The sequence below is a fragment of the Phacochoerus africanus genome, chromosome 1 (genome assembly GCF_016906955.1).
Source record: "Phacochoerus africanus isolate WHEZ1 chromosome 1, ROS_Pafr_v1, whole genome shotgun sequence".
NCBI lineage: Eukaryota > Metazoa > Chordata > Mammalia > Artiodactyla > Suidae > Phacochoerus > Phacochoerus africanus.
The window spans coordinates 141,736,086-141,757,135 of NC_062544.1; the positions used below are offsets into that span (position 1 = coordinate 141,736,086).

At 40.4% G+C, this 21,050-nt stretch overlaps 1 long non-coding RNA gene and 1 pseudogene across 1 annotated transcript in view; one reads left to right on the forward strand and one right to left on the reverse strand.

The window, feature by feature from the left end:
• LOC125127063 (uncharacterized) overlaps positions 1-11,385 on the reverse strand; it is a 121,710-nt gene extending 110,325 nt beyond the window's left edge. The window contains exon 1 of the long non-coding RNA XR_007134856.1: positions 11,296-11,385. This is a non-coding gene — a long non-coding RNA (uncharacterized LOC125127063). The remainder of the gene's footprint in view (positions 1-11,295) is intronic.
• A 6,754-nt stretch (positions 11,386-18,139) lies between these two features.
• On the forward strand, positions 18,140-18,611 carry LOC125112413 (SUMO-conjugating enzyme UBC9-like; annotated as a pseudogene).
• The last annotated feature ends 2,439 nt before the right edge of the window (positions 18,612-21,050 follow it).

Here is a 21,050-nt window from a genome sequence, read left to right on the forward strand (position 1 = left end):
GCTACTCCAAGTTATAGACTGTCATGTACTTGCTACTAAATTTCTACTTGTACCTAAAAGTTGTCTCAACCACTATTTGGAATTGAAGTACATAAGGAAGAAAAGAAGCATATAGATTTTCACTCCCTCTCCACCAAACCCAAGTCTTTGACATTGTCTAATGATTAAAGAAGTGAATATTTCAGAGTATAAAGTGGAAAATGTACCTTTTCAATAGAGTTCCAAAAGATAGTACATAAAAGAAGTGATCAAACTTAGGATCACTAACAGGGGAATATCTTGACATCATATGTCTTCTGATAGCATGGAATAGTATATATATTCACTTACTAAATGTTGCCCCAAAGATAACTTGTATGTAATCAAAACTTTAGGATTAACCTCTAAATTTACAGAAAATACTGGGGGAAAAAAAAGGCAGGGTAAATAATACCATAAGGAAACAATCAGAAAAAGCCTGAATGTGGGACATTCTAAAAGTCAACTAGCTTAGTCACTTCAAAATGTCAATGTTATTTAAAAAAAAAAAAAAAGATATGGGAACTGTTCTAGATAAAAGAGACTTAAGAGAGATAACAATCAAAATACAATTATGTAGACTCTGACTGGATCTTAGTTAAGAAAAAGGAAAAAAAGACGCTAAAAAGACATTTTGGAGACAAATAAAAAAACTCTGACTATGGATCAGATATTTAATGATATTTAGAAATAAACTGTTAAGTTTCTATATGATATAGTATTGTGGCTAAGTAGGAGAATATCCTTATTTTTAGGGGTGAAATGCCAGAAATCTGCAACTTACTTTCACGTGATTCAGCAGAACAAATAAACATATTATCATAGATAAAGATGGCAAAATGTTAACAATTGATTAATCTAGGTAATTATTACGAGTTACCTCGTGCAATTCTTTCAACTTTTGTGTTTGAAATTTAGAAAGTTGGAAGAAATAGGGTTAGGTTAACTTTTTGTATGTGTGCTCCAGTATTTCTAAGACAAAAGCAGGAAAGGAGGTGAGTGAAACTTAAACCCTATTTTTTTTTGATAATTTTAATTGTGCCCAACACAATAGCAGAGGTTAAATAAACATTAGAGATTAAATAAATGATTGCTGATTTGGAATTCATATGACCAATTCTGCTGATAGTAGATTATGCTTTAATAAAGGGTTGATTAAATACAGGATGGCACATCCATACGATGAAAAACCAGCAGCCATTTTTTTTAATGAAGAAATTATTGAAGTATTAATTTAGAAAGATCTCCAAGCTATATTGTTAGGTGAAAAATGCAAGGTGCCGACCAGTGTATATAGGCTACCATATATATTTTCTAATAGATGAATGAACTGTCCCTGGAAGAACACACAAAAACCTTCCTGCTGCATCTATGAAAAACTTAGAACTAACACCATACTCAATGAAAGCTTTCCTCCTTTATTTTTTGTCTTTTTGCCTTTTCTAGGGCCACTCCTGTGGCATAGGGGGGTTCCCAGGCTGGGGGGTCGAATCAGAGCTGTAGCCTCGGGCCTATGCCAGAGCCACAGCAATACTGGATCTGAGCCGTGTCTGCAACCTACACCACAGCTCACAGCAATGCTGGATCCTTAACCCACTGAGCAAGGCCAGGGATCGAACCCTCGACCTCATGGTTCCTTATCAGATTCGTTAACCACTGCGCCACAATGGGAACTCCAAAGCTTTCCTCCTAAGATCGGGAAAAAGATAATATGAAGTTTTCACCACTTCTACTCAACACTGTATTGGAAGTTCTAACTAGCGTGATTTGGCACAGAAAAGAAATAAAAGACATTCAGATTGGAAGACAAGAAATAAAACTATCTCTATTCACAGATAACATGATCTTATATATTGAAACAATTAATAAAATCCACCAAAAAAATTTTAGAGCTAATAAAAGAGAAAGAAAATCCAGATCTGGGAATTAATGGATGATTAGATGAGATTTTTATTGCCAACTCGGAGAGCCTTTAAAAATAGAACAGTTTGGGAGTTCCCATCGTGCTTCAGTGGAAACAAATCCGACTAGAAACCATGAGGTTGTGGGTTCGATCCCTGGCTTTGCTCAGTGGGTTAAGGATCAGGTGTTGCCATGAGCTGTGGTGTAGGTCACAGATGCGGCTCGGATCCCACGTTGCTGTGGCTCTGGCGTAGGCCAGCGGCTACAGCTCCGATTCGACCCCTAGCCTGGGAACCTCCGTATGCTTTGGGTGCGCGCCTAAAATGACAAAATACAAAAAAAAAAAAAAAAAAGAACAGTTTGGAGTTCCTAATGGGGCTCAGCAGGTTAAGAACCCACGAGAATGCAGGCTCAATCCCTGGCCTTGCTCAGTGGGTTAAGGATCTGGCATTGCCACAAGCCCTGGCACTGGTCACAGATGCGGCTCGGATCTGGTGTTGCCACGGCTATAGCGCAGGCTGGCAACTGCGGCTCCAATTTGACCCCAAGTCTGGGAACCTTCATGTGCCACAGGTCGGCCATAAAAAGAGAAAAAGAAAAAATAGGACAGCATCTCCTACATCTAAGCAGATATCAGTGTGTCTGCCTATGGACAAGATCATCTCTCAAAGCCCTCTTTCCATCCTACATTCTTGAGGTCAGTACTTCTGAGTGATGAGACTAGTGGTATAATTCCCTTCCTCAATTAATAACAAAAGAATAGTTACACATTATAAAGTTAAGCCCATTTACCTCTGCCATGTTTCTCAGTGGGTCAAGGATCCGGCGTTGCCTTGAGTTGTGGCGTAGGTCGCAGACTCGACTTGGATCCCAAGTTGTTGTGGCTCTGGCATAGGCTGGCGGCTACAGCTCCAACTCTACCCCTAGCCTGGGAACCTCTATATGCCATGGGAGTGGCCCTAGAAAAGGCAAAAAGACAAAAAAAAAAAGAAAAAAAAAGAAAAAAGAAAGAAAGAAAGAAAGAAACCTGATGAAAACACAGACAACTAGACTGCACTTAAACCCTTTGAATCAAAATCTCAGTATCCCTGTGGGCAGGACCCAAGAAGGGGTTTTTAAATCATCTGTCCCAGTAAAAAGAAATGCAATATTAGAATCAGGTAAAAGGAGTCTGGAGGTGGGAGGCACCTTCCGTAATTTTCATATACCTAAAAGTTCTACTTCTAGGTCAAGGAGTCAGCCATTTACAAGGGGGATTGTTCCCAGGAACTTGCCTGCCTCAGGGCTTACATTTCTTCATTGGAAGGAGCAATTCCTTGGGTTAAAGCAAGGTAAAACATTAAGCAAATGTTGGTTACTGAAGTCCCAATATGAATTAAAAGTATGAGTTTGCTTTCAAACCCATGAACTGACTGTAAGACTTATATAAAGTCCAGGCTGCAGCAGAGGTAAAGTTTCATGTGGGGTAAGACAGGGATGGGGTCAGCAAAGCATCACTGATTTAGACCAGGAGGCTAGAGAGATGTTTGTGAGTGAGCATAGTGTGTGGGGGGAGGTGGGTAGAAGTGACAGCTTGGGAAGTTAGCCTTTTTTTGGGTGGGCTGAACCTGTGAATAGGGATGGAATTGGAGTTGTAGATGCTGGCCTATGCCACAACCACAGCAACGCAGGATGTGAGCTGAGTCTGAGACCTATTCCACAGCTCACCGCAACTTGGAATCATTAACCCACTGAGCGAGGCCAAGGATCAAACATGTGTCCTCATGGATGCTAATCAGATTCATTTCTGCTGAGTTCTGTCCAAACTCCTGCCAGCTTGGAAAGTTTGAAGGAATATTAGTTATACACTCTGTGTGTAAAAAAAAACAAAACAAAACACCCTAAAATTTGTGCCTAGACATCTAGAGAGGAGGCTTCAAAGTTGAGGAGGGGAAGCCAGAGATGGCTAAGTGAGGTTCAAAGACACGAAAGTGAGTATTGCCCAACTCGAGTATTTTCCTTGGACCTGCCAACTGCACATACCTCCTTAAATCCAAAGGAGTGAATAATCAGACAATACCTTTATCTGCCTTTCACAAAATCTACACTAGAAGTCCCCATTTGCCAGTAAGAAAATTTGAGCTTTTATCAACTCCAAACTGACTAATGTCACATAAAATTTAGAATTCAAGTGCAAACAGAAATTGCTAGCTGGTCAAGAATGGAGGTAGACTCCAATATAGAGTCTATGCATCTATACTTAGTAATTGTCATCATTTTGGCTCTATTTTTATAGTGTGCTTTTCACAATCTAATCTCTGTCACATTTAATCTCTGTCCTTTAACAAAAGTATAACTATGAGTCTCAATCTATTAATGAAGACAAGGCTGAGGGAATCTAAGAGAGTTGTTCAAGGTCACCTGAACTGCTAATGACAGAGCTGACACTCAAACCCAGGTAGACTGACCCAGCTCCCACTCTTTTAATCACTGCACCATCCTGCATTTTTACGTGTTGGTTGTCAATGATGGTAATGTGGATGGTGATGAGAGCTTTGTCCTTTTTTCCTTTTTTTTAGGCTTTGTTCTTCTAAAAACCAAGACATACGATGGCTTTCATTCTGCTTCTTGAAAAGAAATGAGTGAGTCAAAAGGAAAAAAAAAAATCCAAGGAAATCAACACTACACAAACTATTCCCAACATGCATTTCCATTGGAATAAATAAAACCTAATGAAAGTGCTTCCTACTTGGTGGTCGCTGTTCTAGGTCCTTTTATATGTTCCCTTCTTTTAGGCAGATACTGTCTGCAGGGTACAGAGAGAAAAGAGGGAAAGTAGAATTAATCAGACCTACCTAGGATCACACATAGGTCTTGATTCTTGGGTTCTTCCTAAAGAGCTATTTTTCAAAAGGACTTTTGTAACACAGTTATTCTTCTTCTATCCGTACCTGTAAGCTAAAATTAATTTGAAGGTATTTTTTCAAAAACAGTCGGGATTTTAGCCCACACTGACCAAGCTATCTTGTGAAGGTTTTCCCTCTTTCTTCATATCATCAGAAACTTTTAGCCATTTAAGGAATAAAAGCTTCTCTGAAAGCTTAAAAAACAATTTTCTCAAATCCTCTTTACTAACCAAAGTGAAATATTCAGTGGTCACCGGTTCACTTGGGGATAGACATGGCTGTTCAGGGAACAAATTATTTCAATCCTAAGTCCTAGTAGGAAAAGACAAAGGAAATAAGAATTGCACCGTTACTAAGAAAAAGCCTAGGTAATTATGGTTTTTTTTAAATGGCTTTAGAAACTTGAACTTTTTATTTATTTATTTATTTATTTATTTATCTTTTCTAGGGCCGCACCGGTGGCACATGGCTAGGGGTGGAATTGGAGCTGTAGCCACCAGCCTACGCCAGAGCCACAACAACTTGGGATCTGAGCCGAGTCTGCGACCTACACCACAGCTCATGGCAACACCGGATCCTTAACCCACTGAGCAAGGCCAGGGATCGAACACGAAACCTCATGTTCCTAGTCGGATTCGTTAACCACTGAGCCACAACGGGAACTCCTTGAATTCCCTTTAAAATAGAGAGACAGAGCCTTTCAAAACATAATTGTCACAAATAAATCAAGGCCTGTCAGGAATGTTAGGATAGATTTTCCTTCCCATTTTGCTCAATTAAAAGGTTTCAATATTGGTCCAGCAGAACCTTTCATTTTCCTGTTAACATTAAGTGTCAGACTCTATCCAAGCTGCTGATAACCTATGTTTAACATAGCATAAAAAACACATAGCAGAGTTCCTGTTGAGGTTCAGGTATTTTTAGTAATTTTACAAAGTGATGCAACTATCATCCTAAGTCGGTTTAAGTATAGTTTCATCTCCTGTAAGAAGATCCCTAAGTCCACTTACAGTTGATCTCGGTTCCCAGTCCCAACCTCAGACAACCACTAATCTGGTTTCTGTCATCACTTTGCCTTTTCCGGCTATTTCATGTACATACAATACGTGCTTGCCTGTGTGTGGTTTCTGAGGTTCTGACGTCATGATTGGATGTGTCAGTAATTTCTTCCTTCTTGGTGCTGAAAAGTACTCTAATGCATGCACCTGCTTCTTTTCTTCTGTCCATTCATTGGTTCATAGACCTTTAGGTTGTTTCCAGTTTGGGACTATGACGAATAAACCTCCTATGAACACCCAGGTGGGAGTCTTTGTGGGGACACATCTTTTTATTTCTCTTCGGTAGATACCTAGGAGTAGAACTGCTGGTGCCCCGGTGGTTTTCTGTTTAACTTTTTGAAACATTGCCAAACTATTTTCCAAAGTGGTGTGGCTGGTTTTTGAGATGAGGAAGATTATTTTTACTCAGAACTGGTTTAAAGCCCAGCTGCTATTTCCTACAAGTCCTCACCCAGAAGCACAAGCCTGCACTTCAGTGAGCTCCAGGCTGAATTACAGGTGTGAAGATAAGGGTAGGGACAGAGCCACCAGAGTTGCCTTGATAGCTTTCTCTAGGTGGCAAGATTTCTCCCTAGGGAGATTTTCTGAGGAAAGTCAGAATGGCTAGGCAAAATTTAAAGGAACAGAAAAGGATCCCTAAATAAGGCAGGCTGCAGTCACTGTTTACTGGATACAGAGTTTCTGTTTGGGACGATGAAAAAGTTCTGGAAATGGATATTGGGCATGGTTCCACAACATCTTGAATATATTTCATGCCACTGAACTGTTTCCTTAAAAAAAGGTTGCCATGGTAAATTTTACATTATGTATATTTTGCCAATTATTTATTTATTTATTTATTTGCTTTTTAGGTCCACACCCACGGCATATGGAAGTTCTCTTGCTAGGGGTTGAATCAGAGCTGCAGCTGCCAGCCTACCCCACAGGCACAGGAACAGCAGATCCGAGCTGCATCTGCAACCTACACCACAGCTCGTGGCAACACCAGATCCTTAATGCACTGAGCCAGGCCAGGGATCAAACCTATATCCTTATGGATACTAGTCAGTTTCATTACTGCTGAGCCATGACAGGAACACCCTGCCACCATTTTTTAAAAAGCAAAGAACAGCATCTGGTCACATCATTCCCTTGCATAAACCCATTGTCTTCCCATCACACTCAGAGTAAAATCCAAATACTTTACTCGGGCTTATAAAACCCTGCATGATCTGGCTCCCTGTCCTCTTTCTACCTTATGTTCTTGAGCCATTCTTGGTCACTTTGGCCTCCTTTCTGTTTCTGGAACATTGAGCCTCTCTCGCCTTTAGGCCTTTGCTCTTACCAGTCCTTCTCTCTAGGAGGAGTTTGCCAGTTCTCCTGGTGGACTCAGCCTCCTCTTCTACTATCAACTCAAAGTCACCTTCTCAGAGAGCTCCTCCATCATGTAGCCTCTCCAGTTTGTCTGTCGGTCCTTCTTCCCTCCATGCTTTATTTCCATCCTAGCATAGTACAAGCAGTAATTATTTGTTTTACTGTTTTATTGTCTGCTTCCCCCAGTAGAATTAAGCTTCCTGGTGGCAAGCTCTTCTGTTTGGTCTACCCTCTGCTTTTAACACAAACATGCTGCCTGGTATAGAGCAAGCCTTTGATAAATATTTGTTGAAAATGATAAATGAATAAAATGAGTTCTCAAATGTCAAGGAATGAGACTTCATTTTTTTTACAATGTTAAGCTTGCATTTAAACATCCATTTCGAAGCTGATTTTCTAATAAAAAAAATAAAAACTCTCAGTAACCTACTTTCAGGCCAGTGATTTTTTTTTTTTTTTCACTTTTGGTTTCTTATTTATTATTATTTTTTTTCCCACTGTACAGCAAGGGGGTCAGGTTATCCTTACATGTATACATTACAATTACATTTTTCCCCCCACCCTTTCTTCTGTTGCAACATGAGTATCTAGACAAAGTTCTCAATGCTATTCAGCAGGATCTCCTTGTAAATCTATTCTAAGTTGTGTCTGATAAGCCCAAACTCCCGATCCCTCCCACTCCCTCCCCCTCCCATCAGGCAGCCACAAGTCTCTTCTCCAAGTCCATGATTTTCTTCTCTGAGGAGATGTTCATTTGTGCTGGATATTAGATTCCAGTTATAAGTGATATCATATGGTATTTGTCTTTGTCTTTCTGGCTCATTTCACTCAGTATGAGGTTCTCTAGCTCCATCCATGTTGCTGCAAATGGCATTATGTCATTCTTTTTTATGGCTGAGTAGTATTCCATTGTGTATATAGACCACATCTTCCGAATCCAATCCTCTGTCTATGGACATTTGGGTTGTTTCCATGTCCTGGCTATTGTGAATAGTGCTGCAATGAACATGCGGGTGCATGTGTCTCTTTTAAGTAGAGTTTTGTCCAGATAGATGCCCAAGAGTGGGATTGCGGGGTCATATGGAAGTTCTATGTATAGATTTCTAAGGTATCTCCAAACTGTTCTCCATAGTGGCTGTACCAGTTTACATTCCCACCAACAGTGTAGGAGGGTTCCCTTTTCTCCACAGCCCCTCCAGCACTTGTTATTTGTGGATTTATTAATGATCAGGCCAGTGATTTTTTTTCAACCCTTTCCCACATATAAATGTGATGTGGAAAAAATATTTGGGAAGACTTATTTCCCTTGTATCAATTATTATTTTTAAAAAACCATTTCTAAGAGTTAGGCAGAAAACACATTTCTTAAGCTCCTACAAAGATGATAGAAAAAGGAATCACACACCCTTCTAACTAAATGTTTTCCAGAGCAAAATGAGTTTCTTTGCTTAAAATCAAAAGAATGAATGCTAAATTCTAAAATTACAGTGAAGAATGGACAAAAAATTCTCAAGAGAAATGAAAGAAAACTGGAGTTCCCGTCGTGTCTCAGTGGTTGACAAATCCAACTAGGAACCATGAGGTTGCGGGTTCAGTCCCTGGCCTTGCTCAGTGGGTTAAGGATCCGGCATTGCCATGAGCTGTGGTGTAGGTTGCAGATGTGGCTTGGATCCTGTGTTGCTGTGGCTGTGGTGTAGGCCGGCAGCTACAGTTCTGATTAGACCCCTAGCCTGGGAACCTCCATATGCCGAGGGAGTGGCCCTAAAAAAGGCAAAATGACAAAAAAAAAAAAAAAAGAAAGAAAACTGAATTCCAATATCAAAATTCTGTAATATCAATAGAGAATTCACTCATATACTGGCTACATGCTAGGTTTACTATTTGTAACAAAAGTGACAAATTCAGAATAATTTAACAAATGGCAGCACCCCTATTGGTCTAAGCTGAAAGATGTAAGGAATTCCTTCTAATTCTGATCCTCTGTCCTCAGTTTGGTGCCCTGCTCCCATGGCACCCTGCCCTGAGCTGTCTTCTAAGACAGCATTTAACTGTCCCAATTAAAATCTACCTATTCTATCTCCAATCCTTCCAGCCACTGTTATAGGCAGAAAATCTGATAAACTAAACCATAATAATGTGTCAGTGAAACCCAAAGCATTTCTGGGCCAGAACAGATCGCCTGCTAGCCTGTGTATGAGCCATGGCCTATTAAAGACAAAGCCATGGGAGTTCCCACTGTGGCACAGTGGAAATGAATGCAACTAGTATCCATGAGGATGCAGGTTCGATTCCTAGCCTCACTTCGAGGGTCAGTGACCTGGCGTTGCCATGGAGCTGTGGAGCAAGTCGCAGACGTGGCTGCCACAAGTTGCTGCGACTATGGTGTGGGCCAGCAGCTGTAACTCTGATTTGACTCCTAGCCAGGGAACTTCCATATGCTTTGGGTGCAGCCCTAAAAAAGGCCAAAAAAGAAAAAGACAAAGCCTTAATGAGAAGGTTTGGCTGCATGGCCTCAGGAGTGAAACATGGGGAGCTTAGAAGGAGACAAAGGTTTTCGATGAAGACATAGAGCCTGAGGCACCCATGAAGCCCTGAAAGTTAAGATAGCCAGTGGGTCGTTGGATATGTCAGAGTGAAATGTAGGAGGTAGATGTGGGCTGGGAAAATGAGATTTGGGAGCATGAGCCCGTGAATGATCATTAGAAGAATGGCCATGCAGCCAAACCTTCTCATTAAGGCTTTGCTGTGAGCTGTGGCGTAGGTTGCAGATGCGGCTCAGATCCTGTGTTGCTGTGGCTCTGGCGTAGGCTGGCGGCTACAGCTCCAGCTCCACCCCTAGCCTGGGAACTTCCATATGCCTCAGAAGCTGCGCTACAAAAGGCAAAAAGCCAAAAAAAAAAAAAAGGACTGCAGGATTCAGAGCTCATTGTTTCTCTGATCTCATCTGCTATTGTTCACTGCCCACGACCCCCATCCCAGGCATGTGCCTTGCCTCAGGATCTTTGTACTTCTGCTTTCTCTGCCCAGGATGATTTTCTAGACACTGACAGGTCAGTTCCTTTGCCTTGTTTAAGATTTAGCTCCAATAGCATCATCTAAGAAGGGCCTATTCTTGCTTTAAATTCCCACTTCTCCCACCCCATACTCCCTACCCCCATTCCATTTCTTTTCTTTTCTTTTCCTTTTTGGCTGCCCCAAGGCATATAGAGTTCCCAGGCCAGGATAAGATCCAAGCCACCGTTGTGACTATGCCACAGTTGTGGCAATGCTGGATCCTTAACCCACTGTGCCAGGCTAGGGATCAAACCTACGTCCTGGCACTTCCAAGATGCTCCAATCCTATTGCAACACAGCTGGAACTCCTGTTTATTTTCTTTTCTAAAGCACTTATTAATGTCTAGCTTTCATAACAATTTATTTTATTATGGGTACCCTTGATAATTTCTCCAAGGGCAGGGATTTTTCTTTGTTTTATTTGCTATGGTATCCCAATTACCTAAAACAATGCCTGGCATAGAGTAGGCTCAATATACATTAGTTTAATGTCAAATGAAATCTAAGAGGGAATCCCAAGGAACTCTAAAATTAAGTGTTAGGCAGAACATCAGCACCCTTTACCCCCAAAGCAACTGATAAGAAGCATCCTAAAAGACATAAGAAAATTAGGATATTATGATTTAAGTGAATGAAAGGGAGAAAATGTTTCAAAAACAAAGAAGTGGACAAGAGGGTCAAATGCTGACCAAGAGTCAAATGAGATGAAGACTTAAAGACTACAGTGGGAAAAAAATAATAATAAATAATTAAAAAAAAAAAGACTTAAAGACATCTAGTGGATTTAGTAACAAAGAAAGTGTGGACTTTGAAGAGCAAACTTTCAGCCACATGTGGCTAAGACACATCAGAAAAATTTAAGAGAACTTACTAAAAGGTAAGAGAAGATAACAATTTAAACCATGAGATCATCAAGCTTATAAAATCCAGATATTATATTTAATAATTTTTCTTGGTTGGTGCTATATAAGAAACCATCCCCATACTTAATGATTTAGGGCAGCAACCATTTGATTATCACTCACCATGTAGGTTGACTGGATTCATCAGGGCAGTTCTTCTGCTTCTCATGACATCAGTTGGGGCTGCAGCCATCTTGGGCAGGAATCAGCAAACTTTCCTACAAAGGACCCAAGAGTAAATATTTCAGCCTTCTTGGGCCATAAGGTCTCTGTGATGGCTATTCAACTCTGCCGCTGTAGTGAGAAAGCAACCACAGATAATATATAAACAAATGGGCATGTCTGCATTCCAGAAAGACTTTATTTATAGAATCAGGTGGCAGGCCACATGTGGCTAAAAGCCATAGTTTTTTCACCCTTAATTTAGGGGCTGAACTAGGGAGCAATATCCAAGGTGGCTCAATCCTGGAGAATCTTTTTACTCCTCGGTGTGGCTCCTGCATGTGGTTTGGACTGTTTACAGCATGGTGGTCAGTTCCAAGAGTAAAAATCCGAAGCTGACAAGGCTTCTAAGGTTTAGGCTTGGAGCTTTCACATCAGGAGGCATTGTTCACTGGAGGCGACCAAATCTAACAGTTAACACAAAACTCCAAGAATTTTGCTTATTAAAGTTTTGCCCCAGGAGTTTCTGTTGTCGCTTAGCAGTAACAAACCTGACTAATATCCATGAAGACTCAGGTTCAATCCCTGGCCTCACTCAGTGGGTTAGGAATCTGGTGTTGCAGTGAGCTGTGGTGTACATTGCAGACACACCTCAGATCTGGCATTGCTGTGGCTGTGGCATAGGCCAGCAGCTGCAGCTCCAATTCAACTCCTAGCCTGGGAACTTCCATATGCCATGGCGTGGCCCTAAAAAGTCAAAAAAAAAAAAAAAAACAAAGAAAGCTATGACTGCATCGTTAATAAGTCTACAAATAACAAATGCTAGAGAGGGTAAGGGAGAAAAGGGAACCCTCTGACACTGTTGGTAGGAATGTAAATTGGTGCAGCCACTATAGAGAATGGCATAGAGCCTCCCCAGGAAACTATAGAACTATGATATGATCCAGCAATCCCACTCCTAGACATATAACTAGACAAAACTACAATTCAAAAAGATACATGCGGAGTTCCCATCATGGCGCAGTGGTTAACGAATCCAACTAGGATCCCTAAGGTTGCATGTTTGATCCCTGGCCTTGCTCAGTGGGTTAAGGATCCGGGGTTGCCGTGAGCTGTGGTGTAGGCCAGCGGCTACACCTCCGATTCGACTCCTAGCCTGGGAACCTCCATATGCCTCTGAAGCAGCCCAAGAAATGGAAAAAAGACAAAAATAAAATAAAATAAAAAGATACATGCACCCATACGTTCATAATAACACTATTTACAATAGCCAAGATATGGAAACAACCTAAATGTCCATTGACAAATGAATAGATTAAGAAGATGTGGTACATAATATATACAATGGAATACTACTCAGCCATAAAAAAGAACAAAATAATGCCATTTACAGGAACATGGATGCAACTAGAGATTCTCATACTATGCGAAGTAAGTCAGAAAGACAAATGCCCTGTGGTATCACTTATAGGTGAAATCTAAAATATGGCACAAATGAACCTTTCTACAGAAGAGAAACAGATTCACAGACATGAAGAACAGACTTGTGGTTGCCAACAGTGAGAGGGAAGGAGTGGGATGTATGGGGAATTTGGGGTTTAGTAGATGCAAACTATCACATTTAGGATGGATAAAAAACAAGGCCCTGCAGTATAGCGCAGGGAACTATATCCAATCACTTGTGATGGAGCATAATGGAAGATAATATGAGAAAAAGATTCTGTGTATATGTGTGTGTGTATGTGTGTGTGTGTGTATGTGTCATTTTGCTATACAGCAGAAATTGGCGGAACATTGTAAATTAACTATAATTTAAAAAAAGTTTTTTTTAAAGTATGACCAGCAATTACTAAGTGTGCAGTCAGATGTGTTGGTTGTATCCTCGGGGTGACAAGACACTACCAGATAAACATACTTTATCTTCCCCATGTCAATTTCACTTTAATATTTTTGGGAGAAAAAAAAATTTAAACCAATAAGAACTTTAAGATATAATTACTATCAAAATATAGCAAAACTAGAAAATATTGCAAAGGCTTTTAAGGTGAAAATTAAAACAATCTCCATTAAAAAAAAACATTCAAGAGAAAGTGGAATAAAAATTACAAGAACAATATTTCTAAAAAAAAAAATAATTAGAGTTCCCATTGTGACTCAGTGGTAATGAACACCCTACTAGGATTCATGGGGACGTGGATTCAATCCCTGGCCTTGCTAAGTGGGTTAAGGATCCGGTGTTTCTATGAGCTGTGGTATAGGTCATAGATGTGGCTCGGATCCTGTGTTGCTGTGGCTGTGGTATAGGCCAGAAGCTGCAGCTCTGATTCAACCCCTAGTCTGGGAACCTCCATAGGTGCAACCCTAAAAAGACAAAAAAAAAAAAAAAAAAAGGAATGTAAAGAGAATGGTTTGATATTAGGAAATCTTTTAATATAATTCACCATTTTAATGTAAGAACATTTACATGATTGTTTCAATAAATGTTGAAAGAATTTTGATGAAATACAACACTCATTCCAATACTAAATAAAATAGGAAGATGGATATTTCCTTTACACAATAACAAATATCTAAGTCCAAAAGCCAGCTTCCTGTTTAATTGGGAAACACAGGAGACATTCCCATTACAGTTGGGTGTCTGCCAAGGATGCCAATTATCTCTACTACTACATATTTAACACCATATTGGAGGTATCAGCCAATGCAATTAAATAAGAGGAAGAAATGTGAGACCTAAGAATTGGAAAAATGAGAAGTAAAGCTATAGTTGCAAATGATATGGTAGTACCCCTATAAAAGCCAAGTATTTCAATGATAAAGCTAACTTAAACAATAAAATAATTTAATAATACAATAGGATATAAAATTAACTTACAGGGAGTTCCCGTCGTGGCTCAGTGGTTAATGAATCCAACTAGGAACCATAAGGTTGTGGGTTTGATCCCTGGCCTTGCTCAGTGGGTTAAAGATCTGGAGTTGCTCTAGCTGTGGTGTAGGTCACAGACGCGGCTCGGATCCCATGTTGCTGTGGCTCTGGTGTAGGGCGGCGGCTACAACTCCGATTAGACCTGTAGCCTGGGAACCTCCATATGCTGCGGGAGCGGCCCTAGAAAAGGCAAAAATAAATAAATTTTAAAAATTAAATTAAATTAACCTACAGAAATCAATAGCTTCATATACACAAACAATGATCAGTTGAAAGGGATAATACCTAGTCACTTATGATGGAGCATGATAATGTGAGAAAATAGAATGTGTACATGTATGTGTAACTGGGTCACCATGCTATACAGTAGAAAAAAAATTGTATTGGGAAGATAACAATTACAGAAAAAAGGGAAGATAACAATTACAGAAAAAAAAAAAAAGAAGAAAGGGATAATAAAAACAAAAATCTGGAATTTCCTTTATGGCTCAGCAGTAACTAATCCAGCTAGTATCCATGAGGATTTAGGTTTGATACTTGGCCTCGCTCACTGGGTTAAGGATCCGTCATTGCTGCGAGCTGCGGTGTAGGTAGAAGAAGATGTCTCTGATCTCTCATTGCTGTGGCTGTGCCATAGGCTGGCTGGCAGCTGTAGCTCTGATTCAACCCCTAGCCTGGGAATGGCCATACATGGCCCTAAAAAACGAACAAACAAACCAAGACCAAAAAAAAAAAACAAAAAGAAAAAACAAAACCCATACCCATTTACAAGAGCAACAACCACAAAAGGGATAAAATATTTAGGTCTTAACAAGAAATATGTAAAAGTTATATGAGAAAATCTCCCGTGAGCATTCCTGAAATATGTAAAAGTACACTTCATGGAAAGATATTTCTTTTTTTCAGACAGTATGACCCATCATTAAAGATGTCTCCTCTCCCTAAATTATAAATGTAATGCAATTCCAATAAAAAATGCCAATAAGTGTTTGTTTCCAGAGCTAGACAAGTTGATTCTAAACTTCGCAGATATTTTTAAAAAATAAAGTCCACAAGAATAGGTATAAAATCTGAAAAAAAAAAAAAAAGGCAAGGAGGGAAGACTAACTCTAATAGACATCAAGACGTACTATGAAAATTCTATAATTAAAACTGTGTGGTTTGGAGCATAAAATAGACTGACCAGCAGAAAAAACAGGAAGTCCAGAAACAGACCCAAGTGTATATGGAAATTTAGCATTAGAGATATATAGGATAAATACCCAGAAGTGGGATTGATGGGGCAAAGAGGAAATTTAGCCATTTTTATATATTTAGCTATTTTTAAATATTACTGTCTACTTTCTTAAAGGCTCACGCACAGTGTGCCTTGTCAAGATTTTGAATTTTTGCCATTTAGATAAATGCAACTGGTATCTCAGTGCAGTTTTTTTTTTCCACATACTACGCCTGTGGTATATGGAATTTTCCAGGCTAGGGGGCAGTTCAGAGATGCAGCTGTAGATCTATGCCACAGCTTGCAGCAATGCCAGATCCTTAACCCACTGAGCAAGGCCAGGGATTGTATTCACATCCTCACAGACACTATGTTGGGTTTTTAACCCGCTGAGCCACAGTGGAACTCCTCTCAGTGCAGTTTTGATTTGTATTCTTTTATAATAAGTGAAACTTAATATCTGTTCATTTGTTCAAGAGTATTTTATATATCTTTATGTCTTTCTTTTAATGAACATATAATTTATATACAACAGAATGTACAGATCTAAAGTATTCAATTTTAGTTCACTGGATTTTGACAATTGAATTCACCTGTGTAAGCACCATTCAGAACAAGATCTAGAATATTTCCATCATCCCAGATAGTCCCCTGTGTTTCTTTTTTTCTTTTTTCTTTTTAGGACCACACCCGTGGCATATGGAGGTTCCTAGGCTAGAGGTCAAATCAGAGCTGTACCTGTTGGCCTATACCACAGCCACAGCAACACCAGATCCCAGCCGCGTCTGCGACCTACATCACAGCTCATGGCAATGCCGGATCCTTAACCCACTGAATGAGGCCAGTGTTTGAACCGGCATCCTCATGGATACTCATCAGATTCATTTCTGCTGAGCCATGATGGGAACTCTTCCCTTGTGTTTCTTTCCAGTCAGTCTTCCCACCCCCTCCAAAAGCAAACTCATTTTCATTTCTATCACCATAGATTAGTTTTGCTTATTCTTGGAATTTGTATAAATGGAATATATAGTATGTGTATCTCTTTTGTGGGTGTGTCTAATTTTTTTGCTCAACTGAATTTTTTTTGGTTCATTCATTAATCTATATTGAGCATTAGCTCATTTCTGTTTATTATTGAGTAGAATTCCTTTCTATGGATACAACACAATGTTTGCAAAATTAAATTTTATCTTCTGTATGGTTTCTTGCTGTTGAAGAATGGAGTTGAAAACATGGAAAGACAGAAGAACAGAATGAATCCTTGACTGTTTGAGTGGTATTAGAGCTATGAGCATGAACTCATAGCTTTTAATATGTATAGATAGATGTAGAAATAACTACAGATATGTGTGGGTATATGTATGTATGTGCATGTATATACATACATGTATTCCCTGGCTCTGACAGTGTGGGAGGAGTGTCATTCCAACAGTAGCGAGTATACCTACCACCTGCACCTTGGTTTCTAAATATCATCTTTCGTGAGGAAGGATCAGGGCCTTTTGGAGGAAAGGCTGATACCAGGACTGAGGCAGAGAAAGTACAAGTTTTGAAACATCTTCTGTCAGACAGTAGGACGCTCTCAAAAACTGATATAGCTATCTCAAAAGGACAGAGGGGGTGGTGTGAAAGAACTTTCACCTGCCAAGTTTCAGACAATATGAGCATTAAAGTGCATAAAAACAAGGAATGGGTTATAACACATTCAATTTTTTAAAAATCCACAAGTCCCTATTGCTATTAAAAGCAAAAAATTAAAGTTCAGTGGAGGGAAAGTTTTTTGAAAAATAGAGTAATTCCAAGTAATAAATGTAAGACAAAATGATAGAAATGGAAAAATCATCATTTTATTTCTTTTTCCTTTTTCTTTATTATTTTTTTTAATGGCCACACCTGCAGCATGTGGAAGTTCCCAAGCTAGGGGTCAAATGAGAGGTGCTGCTGCCAGCCTATGCCACAACCACAGCAACACCAGATCCGAGCCACAGCTGTGACCTACACTGCAGTCTGCATGATACCAGATCCTTAGCCCAATGAGCAAGGCCAGGGATGAAATCAGCATCCTCACAGACATCATGTCAGGGTTCTTAATCCATTGGACCACACAGGGAACTCCCAAATCACCATTTTATAATCACCAGAGGAATAACTTATTTGGACAAAATCACCATGGGGGAAAGGCTGCTGGAAAACAGGACATTCACATGATCTTATGTGAATTTCTTATTAACTATACAAGGGAAATGTACTGTGGTAATAGTGGACTCAGCAGGCACCATGTTAACCAAGGGATCAGAATAAACACTGCCAATAATTGCGCACACCAATAACGTGTCCCCAAGGGGATGCACTGAGGAATACATAGTATTCCATCCAAAACTGTTGAATCTCATCATAAGAAAAGAATCAGAGAGTTCCAAATTAAGGGACGTTTGGCAACCAGAGCTTGGGCTCCAAAAATATCAATGGCATGAAAGAAGAGACTAAAGAAATAAGACAACCAAATGCCATGTTTCATCCCTGACTGAGTCCCAGAAGAGCAGGGGAAAAAATCATTTTAAAGAACATGGTCGAGGGGCTCGGAAGGGAAGTCCCAAGACAAATGAGCCCCACCGCCCCTTGTCCAAGTTGCTCGCTGGGCTGCACCAGCCGAGGGACTCACAATGTCGGGGATCACCCTCAGCAGACTCGCCCAGGAGAGGAAAGCTTGGAGGAAAGACCACCCATTTGGTTTCATGGCTGCCCCTACAAAAAAACCCCAGGGCACAATGAATCTCATGAACTGGGAGAGCGCCATTCCTGGGAAGAAGGGGACTCTGTGGGAGGGAGGCTTGTTTAAACTACGGGTGCTGTTCAAAGATGAATGTCCATCCTCACCATCGAAATGCAAGTTCAAGCCACCCTTACTTCACCCAAACCTGTACCCTTAAGGCTGCGTGTGCCTGTCCATCCTGGAGAACAAGGACTGGAGGCCAGCATCATGATTAAGCAGATCTTTTTAGGAATAAGGGAACTTCTAAATGAACCAAATACCCAAGCTCCAGCTCAAGCAGAGGCCTACATGATCTACTGTCAAGACAGAGTGGAATACAAGAAAAGGTTCGAGTACAAGCCAAGAAGTTTGCTCTCTCATAAGAAGCGACCTTGTAGCATCATAAAAAAGAAGGGATTGGCTTGGCAAGAATGTGTTTGCAACATTTTTGCAAATCTAACATTCCTGCAATTCCTGGTCACCTGGGGAGGGTTCCACGGGCGCCGTTTTCCATTTCCGCCATGGGTACAGTCTCCACTCGCTGAATGGTCTAGTTTTTCATACAGGGTCTCTTCCTTCAGTCTTTTGTATTTTCGATTATTATGTAAAACTTGCTTTTATTTTAATATTGACATCAGAATTTCAACTGCTGTAACATCATAAACTTTTATACTTGAATGAGTCCCAAGGAGCTAGTCCCCTTTGCTCACAGATGCGGGCATGTTCCACGACGTCTAGAGCTGCACTTAGCCTCCAGCCGACTGCCCTGCCGGAAACAGAAAATCAGACCTGCCCCAGCTGCCTCCTCCCTCCCAGAGCCTGGGTCTCAGATCCACAGTCAGCCAACATCTCGTTGCTGCATCACTTCCTTTGTGTTTATATGATGTTTGTCTGTATTGCTGTTTAGAGTAAACTGTTTATATTTAAAAAAATAAAGAACATGGTTGAGGTACTTGGGTAAATTTGAATATGGACTACATGTTAGATAATATTATTGCACCCATGTCAAATTTGTTGAGTATAGTAATTAAATTGTGCTTATGTAGGAAAATGTTTCTGTTCTCTGGAGGCATAAGCTGAAGTACTTATGGGTGAAGTGTCATAGTACCTTCAACTAACTCTTAACTGGTTTAGAGGGGGGAAAAGGAAATATTGACAGCTTTTTCTTTGTGTCTATATCTTTCCATACGTATGTGTAAAGAGAAAAAAAGAGGATGTGGCAAAATGATAACAATTGTTGAATTTGAAAGAAAATAAGTGTTATTTGTACCATTTTTTTAACTTTTCTGTAAGTTCGAAATAAAATTGGGGTAAAAATCATTTTTATATTAAATGGATATAAGTCACAATTTTTTTGTTCTTTTAAAAGATTAATCAATTTATTATTATTATTATTATTTTGCCCATAGTGTGCAGCAGCTTAATGTGGGATTTCATTTCCCAGACCAGGGATCAAACTCAGTCCACAACAGTGAAAGCACTGCATTCTAACCACTAGACGATCAGGGAGCTCTGCACAATATTTTTTTCATTTGAAACAGGAGACTTCCAAAAGATGCTTAGAGTAACTGTGCTTGCTTTCGGCTATGACCCTAGACCTGCCCCCTCCAGGAAATAAAAGGTGTCTTTGCGGTTACTTCAAGCTGAAAAGTCCTTCAATGGGGAGGTTTAAGGAGCTTGACCAGGGTGATGGGTGCATTGCTTTGGGGCTGGCTGGATGCCTCAGTTCATGAGAGGGGGTCAAGGTTGTGGCTGGGGGTGGTCATGTGTTTTATTTCCATAGCCACCCCTTCCTTTTCTTCCAGCAGTAGCTGCAATTCCTTCCAGGAACTGATTCCCACTCCAAATGCCTGTTGGAGTTGCCAATCATGGGGCCCTGTCCACTGGCCAAAGGATGATTAAGTAATCCAAGACTGGCCAAAATATACCCCAGCCTCATGGCCACAGAGACTAGCCCAGGGGTGGGTATGTGCCCTAAGCTGGACCTTTCAGACTCCTATCCTGATATTTTATTAACAGATGCTCTGGGTTCCTTTGGACAGGATAATGTAAATCTGGAGCTGTCTCTAGCCAGCAAGCTATGATGCTCAGGAGCTGTGTTGTCTCACAGGGCGAGCTGCTGGCAAATGGAAAGAGTCAGCCTCTGTGATTATAGGTCCCTCTTGGTGAACCTGTGGCTCCCGGGTCACCTGGCCCTGAATGATAGTAGTCTCACCTTAGTCTCAGGTTCACTTTCCACTGTTTCAGTTACCTGCAGCTAACCATCATCTGGAAGTATTAAGTGGAAAATTCCAGAAATAAACAATTCATAAGGTTTTGTTTGTTTGTTTTTTGTTTATTGTATGGATGCACCTGTGGCATATGAAAGTTATCAGGCCATGGATTGAATCTGAGCCATGGCTGTGGTCTCTGCCACAGCTGCCATAACATTGGATCCTCCACCCACTGCACTGGGCAGGGGATCCCACTGATGCCTCAGCAGCAACCTGGGCTGCTACAGTCAGATTCTTAACCCACTATGCCACAGTGGGAACTCTAACAATGCATAAGTTTTAAATCAAATGCCATTCTGAGAAGCATGATGAAATATGGGGTGATCTCATGTTGTCTCTTTCTCTCCCTCCCAGGACATGAACCAATCCTTTGTCCACTGTGTCCCCACTTGCTTGTCACTTAGTAGGCCTCTCGGTTATCAGATCTGCTGTCGTGGTATCACAGTGCTTGTGTTAAGTGATCTTTATCTCACTTAATGGCCCCAAAGAGCAGGAGTAATAATACTGGCAATTTGGATTATGACAAAGAGAAGCCACAAAGCTCTTCTT